This window comes from Teleopsis dalmanni, chromosome 2, assembly GCF_002237135.1.
Source record: "Teleopsis dalmanni isolate 2A chromosome 2, ASM223713v2, whole genome shotgun sequence".
NCBI classification, from domain to species: Eukaryota; Metazoa; Arthropoda; class Insecta; order Diptera; family Diopsidae; genus Teleopsis; species Teleopsis dalmanni.
The window spans coordinates 175,316,293-175,325,777 of record NC_051847.1 but is presented as its reverse complement, the minus strand read 5'-3'; positions in this window follow the sequence as shown (position 1 = coordinate 175,325,777).

Here is a 9,485-nt window from a genome sequence, read left to right as displayed (position 1 = left end):
AAGTTTGGCAAATGTCAATTCTGACGTCTCCGCCGATGAAATAAAAGTGTCTGGCACATTTTAGCACAGTTTCAGAACCCCGGGACACGTCGAATGTGTCACAACAACAAAAAATTGGCACAGCAGCGCTGCAATTAAAACATTCGTCTATGAATCATAAAAATGGAAATTTGTGCTAAATTCGAACATGAAACAATATAATTTGCTTAACAAAAAATTGAAATTAAAATAAAAATTTAAATTTAAAATAATTGCAAACGTTTCGTAACTGACAAAATTATTTTTCGTTTTATTGTAAAAGTTTTTTTTTAATTTTTCATTTAGTGAACTTTGAAGATTGCAAATCTTGCGTTGGTGTTTGTTTTAAATAAATTGCATTAAAAAAAATATAGTATTTTTTTTTTTGTGATAAAATACAGAATGAATTGTATACAATTACTCGAAGTGCAAAAGTTGTCAACAAATTCTTAATTAGTTACACAAAAACTGCAAGTCTTATGTAAAGATTTACACAGGTTCGGGTTAATATGGAGTTTATGAGGCAACTCCACTCATGAGGCTGCGTTGAAGCAATTTGTTTGGGTGTTCGCACCTTAAAATTGCGTTTATTTATTTATTGTGATTTTGACAAGTGTGTTGTCATCTCTGTGGTAGTAGTATCTGCGAAGTCTGTAGTTGGCCTATGGACGTAGCACCTGGTGACAGGTGCTGATATAATATTTGCTTGATTATTGCACCTTTCTGCACCGTTTAAATGCGGAAAACAAAGGTGTGAATGAGTCATCGGAGTTCAGTGCCTTCATATGCAAATTAGGTTTATGTAATTTTAATTTTCATTACATAAAGGTAAGAAATCTCACAACGTAACGACTTAATAACTCACTGGTGTAGTCACAAATGTTCGCCATAAAATAATATTTTATTCTTTTCATAAAATATCGCCACCTTCAGTCAACTGAACCAAGTCAGCTAATACTTTAGGTACACATTAGATGATACACACAGAATCGCAGTTGCATTTTTGGTGCTTTGGTTATTTAATGCTCACGATTAGCCACATTTTAAATAATTTATTTAAATAATAGAAACCGCATAGAAACCTTTATTTATACATTAAATAAAAAGTAAAAGTACATCACGTTGGGCAAATATTACGCCACACTACAAATACGGGCGCAGATCATTTATTTTATGCCTTTTCGTGATCACAATTGAACCGGGGAGTTCATACCGGAAGGTGTTTATCTACGATAATAAATGTTAATTTTCCTAATGATAAAAACTTCATAACAATGCGTTTTTTCTATTAGTGATATTTCGTTTTCAAAATAGTCTACATATTTGGTGCATATTATGTGGATTCAAACAAGGTTTCCCCGATTGTTCGCAAACACTTTTACTTCTCACATTAACCTGTGAATTTGAGCATAAGAAATGACGTTTTAGCCGCTGCAAGCACTTGAAAAGTGCAACGTTTCTGATTTTCAACTCAACCGTCAACTTTGTTACCGGCGACTCCGGAGCTATTTAATTATTGATTATCTCAAATATTTACCAAAGCTGATTATATTGTACTTAAAACTATTATTTGGGTATTTCATAATATTTTTAACCAAATAAGAAATAAGTATAAACTTTGAATCTTTTGCCAAGATTATATCATATCACCCCTTGGGTTTAGATCAACACTATCCTACCAACACCCACAGATTACTGAAAAGAGTCAGTAAAGAGAAAAATTCGCATAAGTGATATCGTAAAGAATAATACATAGTTGGTCTTGTTTCGTATACAGTGGCACTTTCTTAATTAAAGATTTAGACAATAACGTGCTTAGGAATTACATTGCCTTGCTTTTCTTTGACGGAGAGTTTAGCTTATTATAACTATCTCTAAAAATGAATTGAGAAAGTTCTCCTAACTGTTTCGGAGGGCAAATTCATTTTATTATTTAGAGGTTTCAATTGTTAGAAAGAGGTTTACCGATTAAAAATACAGATTTCTTTAAGTCAGAAGATAGGACCATAGTACAGAGAGAATAAAGACTGGTGAACGTGTTGGTGTTGTGCAAGCGAGGGGTTAATGAAAGCATTTGAGTGCTTCTCATTAATTATTATTTCAGGTTTTATACGGAATTATAGCGTTTACGAGAGTTCAGCCGAGAGGGTGCTAGGGTTTGAGTTATCTGGAGGTTGGTTATGCAGCAACGTGAAATACCGCCGGTCGAGTATAGATTTGACTAATCTGAGCTTCTTGTGAAGCAGGAAGTTATGAAAGTGTTTGCTGTCAAGATTGCGCTGGTAATTGATGCAGTCTTAGTTGTGACATAAATGATAGAAATTATATTGAACTAAATGAGAGCTATATTTAAAGTATAACACATTACAAGAAATTTTTTTTGTTAAAATAAAACAAAACATTTTATTAATGGAAACAAAGATCTGTTAAATGTCTTAGGTAAGAAGCCTTTTCAATTCCTGGACCTCAATTTGGATGACAGTCCCCATTCACCTGTTATACTATACATACTATAATCCTGCTATACAATCATGTTTACTGAAAGCCCTTACATTGAGTTTACTGTTTACTGATTCTTTTCAGCTATGTGTGTGCGTTGATGGAGAGTTGAATCTGATCTGAATGCTTAAAGATTTGGGGTACCTATTTGGGTAGCATTGGCATAAAAGCAAGAAAGGTTGGGAGGTTTCTTGAAGAAGATCACTTTTAAATGTTGATGTTGATGTGATGTTGATGATGACGATGATAGTTTGTGTTTTACTTAACATTAGGATATTTTTTTCATTTCTTTATCTATAATGAACTTGTTACTCAATAATAATGATCAATGCATTAATTATTGTATCTTATATAACCGATACAAATATTTTCTGAAATTATAAATTTGAGCTGATCACACAATTGTTTCCAATATTGCCAAATATTCCTTATTAGTATTGTAAAAATATAAAAATGGTAAGCTTTAGCATTACAAAATTTGATACGCTTAATGATTTTTTTAACAGATCTACTTCTTACTAAAATAGTCCCGTGTGTAAAATAGTTAGTCATTTTTGTACAATAAAATGTATAGCATAGTTGTAAGTAAAAATTGGTATTATCAACCAATCATTATTATCTAGAAAAATATGCGATATATTTTTTCATTAGGGTCTTATTTCTTTTACCTTTTTTTTTTGTATCTTATATTAGAAATATATATATTTTTAAACATATGTATAGATACACATTCAAACAAATATATTTGAATATATACGTATATTGAGACATTTGTGATATAAAATATTACTGTATAAAGGGCACAAAAGTTTTGACAAAGCTGCAGCAAAATTATCTTTATTTTTTCTTCTTTCGTATAAAGAAATGCTTACTAACATTTTAATATTGTATTTTACATACATTAAATAAAGTAAATCTTTGGTATTTAAGCTGCTTTTAATGCTTTAAGTTTAATTCAAATGTCATCATAAACATTGTTGCATATCAATTGCCTTAGCAGTTCTTCAGAATGTGTCTGATTTTTGGTTTGTGCTGCTATCATTTAACAAAGCTTACGATGACAGTTCTGCCGGCTTACGTTTTAAATAAGCTTACTTTACTGATCGCTACTGTTCTAAATTCTTCTGTACCTATAACAAAAGAACTTTAATATCTTTCTATTTCGTACAATCCAAGTCTTAGCAAACTAAGCCGCATTTCATACACAAAACAAAAACTGAGTTTCTCTCAATGTCCGCAACACAAAAGCAGCAACATTGTTAGAATTATGTGACACTAGCAACATTCTTTGTATATTGCATTATATAGGCTTATGTATCTATGTGTATTCCATTTTTATGGGTTCATACCAAAGAACGAAAATCGTAAATTAAGGATTAAGTTCACTTTGTGTGTGGGTTCAACTATTTCAAAATATTATATAGCAGTGCGTTCATAATTTTATTTTTTTTATTACCAAAATTGACTTAAAAAGTATTTAAAATTATAAATTAAAACTGTTATTTAACAGAACTAGTAACAGTAAGTGTACAACTTTTACATCTTGATTTAAAATTGAGAATCCTTAAAAAAGTTCACACTTTTAAATTGATGGGAAGTTACGTTATCTTAAGACATATAGTTCTCAATATTAAACTGTAATGTTTCATGTCTATATTCTGTACCATACTATATATACATAATACTCCGTCCAGATTAGTACCACATTTAGCAAAAGTTTAGAGTTCATCCGTAAAAACATATATCAAATAATTAAAGTTACTTCAGTGGTAAACATAATAGTTAACATGTGATCATGATGGGACATAATGGGACATATTAAATGAACTGTGTGATAAGCATAAAGAATTTAAGCGGTTTGTGGTTTGATTGTGTTTTGATAAAAAATTTGTTTATACTTCTTGAAAATCTTATTCAAACGCTTAAATATGCACTTAGACGTTAGTAAATGCGTTATACACTATAAGTAAATTTATATACTGATCCTTATACTCATGGTGCAAATTGAAGACAATTCATTTCAAGCAGCTTCTTCCGACTACTACGGAACCAAATCAGTCTTACTAAATACATGCTGCCTGGTTAATGTCTATTAGGAAGGTATATTTGATTTACTTTCTAACAACATTTAAAGCGCGCGTGGTTTAACGGATGAGGAGGAAACTGTACTTCAATTCATATGTCAGTATTCATCATTGACTAGGATTTATAATCAAATTTTATTCGAACTTTTTGGGGCTCCTATCTGGTTCTAACTGACCTGGTACCTTTTTAAATTAGGAACATAGCGAAGTTCATAAAATTGTCAGATTAATTTTTTCTACTTAAATGTGGAAGTTGCTCTTTAAAAAGGTGTTTTTAATGCGCTAAATATTTGAGTCAACTACCTTTAAGGTCTGTCTTAAGAACTGTTTCTCATCTGTTCGATCACACCATGTCATTATTTGTGTTGAAGTGAGCTGTGATAAACAAGGGTGCTTCTTCAACATAACCTAACCTTTACTCATATTTATTGTTTCTATAGGAAGAGTGTTTAATATAATAACTAATCTAATCTTATGCACTCATACTGGTGTATTTACAGGACTCCTTCAATCACATAAAATGTATAAGTAAATATAAAAGTACTTAAATGAAAACAACAAAGGGTTCTTATAGATTTCATAATTCAACATAAATTCTTGAATCCATTTTAATTGCTTTTTCTTATCGATAGAGGTTTTGTAGGCATTTCATTGTCAAGGATTTAGTGGAATTTATGAAAATCGTAATTTCTATTACGAAAAGGATGAGTCATATACAAGGAAGTTAATTAAATGATTACTTAACTAAAAAAAAGTTTACTGGTATTTACTTTACTAATATCATGAAATCAATTAGCACATTTCCGGTGTGATAAAGAAGTTACCTTTTTTATTATTAAGGCATACATAGTGTTTATATGTATTTTTATAAAACAGAAAATCACTTACGAGTAGACGAGTTTAATATAAAAAATAACCATGATTAATTGAACAATATTTCGTAATAAATATATTTAACAAATTACTTCTAATGTCCTTATCTGTGGAATTACCATGAAGTAAAATAATTTTAAAGATTTTAAAGTTATATTTGAATACCAAATAGTTATGGTAACCATGGTATGTTACGAATAAATTCAAAATAATTAATTATACCATAACCAATACTTAAAATAATTAAATAATAATAAAAATTAATTAATTATGGTATTATTATTGTTTGTAAACAAAAACCACTTAGGCATACGATTCATTTAAATTAGAAAAGCACTTAAATAGTTTCGTATAAAATTTACTACAATTATTAAATTATAATTAAAAGTGTACAGCATCAGTTATAGACTCATTATTCACTAATTGAATTATTAATATGAAAATATCAAATTTAATTGCACACTTAACCGCAAGATTTGCCTTTACATTAATATTACAAAGAGACCAACTCTTATTTCAATATCAAATCTCAAAGCAAAGTACTTAATGAAGTGTTTTTAAGTCTGTTCAACAAATTATTTTTTTTTGACAAATATTGTAAAATTTGCGGTAATATTTAGCGATTAATTAAAACTTAAGTGGAATGCGATGAACGCAAATGAAACCACAAAATATAAATCTAAATGCGATATCATCATTACAGCAACATTAACCCTGGTCTGGTCTGGGCTTACTTTCAAAATTTTTTAGTTAATTAAATAAATTGTTAAAGTTTTAAGTATCGACGAACAATTATTTAACAATTTAATTTAATTGATTAATAAATAATTACTAAAATTAAAAAATAATTGCAAATGCTTGTGGAACGTTTTGGTGAATAGAAAGCAAATTCGGTGAGTGGTAATAGAGATTTCTGCAAAAATGTAATAGAGAAAAATTACTTTCAGTAGAATAGCACATTTTGCACAATCTCTTCTCATTTAAAAAATATTTTTAGTTGACCAATATGACACAATTGAAGCTTTTTCTGTATTGAGTTTAAAACACTAGTAGAAATTTTTATATCTTCATAATTAATATTTTATTTTCAATTTTTATCTATGGACTTCAATCTCAACAAAGTGTTTCTATTTCTGCCGACTTCATTCAATGTCTGCAAATATGTATCTAAATCATATGATTTTTTTGCCATTATCTGCTTTATAATGTCACTGACGCTTATGGCTTGATAATTTGCAACACTTTCATTTATAATTAAGTGTTTACAAAGGAGCATATCACGAAATTGCCTCAAAAATAATAGTTTTCGCATATGAAAACCATTATTTGTTTTGTTTTGTATCTTCATTTTTGCTATAAACTTCGAGTGTCTCTTTGACATCGCTTTTTTCTCAAATGCTTGGATTGAGTTATTAAACTCATACAATGAAGTGTTAAATTTTGAACAATTATAAACTTTACTCATACCCGCAAGCTTTTTAAGTCTGTAAAATTTGAAGTCTGGAATTTAAGATATTTATTGTGTTCGGTTTTCATTTGTTAGTTACATTTTTCAAAAACATTTTTTTTGCAAATAATTTCGATTTGTTTGTCATATTAACCTCAATATGTCAGCACCAAAAAAGTGTGCATATTTAACTGTCGCACGTGTAAATTTCAAAAATTAATTTCTTACACAAATATTAAATAATTATTTAATTAAGTATTTTATTTTATTATTTTGTTTCTTTTCTTTTGTATGAATAATAAAAATTATTTTACATTCAAAATTTTAATATTAAAAATTTTTTACTCATCATCAAGGCACGCATTAATTTAAGCACCAAGTTTGTGTCTTAAGTCTTTTGTTTTGTTAAACTTGAACTTAAGTTGAATGGATTTTTGCATCGTTTTTATTAAAGGCTCTAAAGGATCACACTGTGTAAACCTTTGGCAAAACAAATAATTTGTTTTGTATAGCTTAACCATAAATTTTAAAAATAACCTTTAAATACAGCCTTTAAAGAGGAAATAAGCAAGTCATATAATTATGCTAAAAATAATATAAAGGCGCAGTTAACGGATACACAAAAGTAGTATTTAAATATTTAATGAACCTACGCAAGTACTCAAGCACTTTTAAAATGAAGAACTAACATGCGGAGAGGTTGTACTTGATAAAGTTGCGATTAAATTTAAGCAGGAATTATTTTAAAACATATTCTTTCACGAATTTTTCAAGGTTATTCTTTACTGTTAATTGAGTCAAAAACCAGATTTATCTTTAAGGTCTCCCAATTTAATCGATATCTTTAAAATAATTAAGTGATAGACTTTTAAGGGCCATGAAAAATTGAAAAAAGAAAAAGATTTTATACTGACAGTAAAAAGTTTACTCAGTTAATTACATAAATTAATGAGTTTACAAAATTTAATAAAAGAACTCATATTGGAGTTGAATTATTGGAATTATTGAAGAACTCATATACTGGAATAACCTTCACATACAAATCAATTATTTCTTATGTGAATAAGTTGTTATGCCTTACATATAACTATGATGGATTAGTTAGCTAAATCAAGTTGTGTGCAATATAACTAAGAAGGTGTTGGAAACTATTGAATGATAAAGAATTTCAACACAAATCATTAAGGGATATATATAACTTCTCAGTCCTTTTAATTTGTTACTCTTATATTTATATTTGTTGTTATTAAACGCTCTGAGAACTTTCTTACTTAGAATGGATAGAGAAACTATATTAATTTAAGTTTTTTTGTCTTGTGTTAATTTGTACTACAGCATTTGCATTATTGCAGAAATTAATTTAGTAACTTTTCGTTATTCGTGTGTTTCACCTCACTATTTTATTTTCGTGGCTGCAGCTCTGAGAACAAAAATGTCGTGTGAATGCACATTTAAAACTATTTACCGTAAGAAGCCTAAGTATATGAAGAACACTTAACCACCATTTCCATTATGTATATATTCTGTATATATGTGTATGTAGCACTAACTACTCCGCAGATTAAGTTGAATTAGATTTTGAGGAAATCCTTTTTGCTAATCCAATCTGACAAATAAAGCATTTGACTGAAATTAGTACATTAATTTCTATATTATCCAAAGTAAAAATCTGTTCAAGGATAAAAACTTTTACACAATTCTTTTTAAATAAACTGAACTATTTAGACTGACTACGTGACTGTATCGAATATTGATTATTGTTACCGTAATAGTGAACACAGAATCAATTCAAGTAGTTTTCTTTTGGAAATATATAAGAACGCCTGTACTGAACATATATGCTTATACAAAAGGATCTGCAGAACATATAGATATTTTGCATGGTCTACTTGAGGATCTGATATTCAAAATCACTGTTAGCAAGATTCTTACTAGAGCGTGAGCCTGATCTGCATTAGTTTAGTCTGATGAATAGGAAAACCTTTATTCTTGCGAAATTTCATTTTCCTTCCTCTTTTTAGATTCACTGATTTTAGTTTTTAGAATCATTATTAGATAGGTTGTCAATAAATTAAAAATTAGATCATCAATTTTTTTCCAGGGAACTTTATCGAATATATCGAGAAGAAAAATATGTCGCCGATTGCAATACTGAATAGTTCGGGTAGCCTGGATGTTAACTCCATGATATAATGATATAAAGATATAAATAAATTGACTTCTGAATTCTTCAGTTTTGGGAAAATTCTTTCAAAAATATTTTTTTACCAGCAAAATTAATGTAAGAGTCAAATATTTAAAATATTACTATTTTATCTATATCTTATTTTAATATTTATTTTGACGTTTGTAATAAGAATATTCGTTTTCTAAAAGTAATTGTTGATTGTTAATTTGTTTTTCGTTGTCTATCTACTATATTGTATATATTACACATGAAGATAACTCGATAATTGTCTTTTTTCCAATAACAGAATAAATTTCAAACTTATAAAACTTGTCGTATATTCTTCAATGAACAGATATTTGCTAAATAAAAATATTTCATTTATTTAACTTTATGT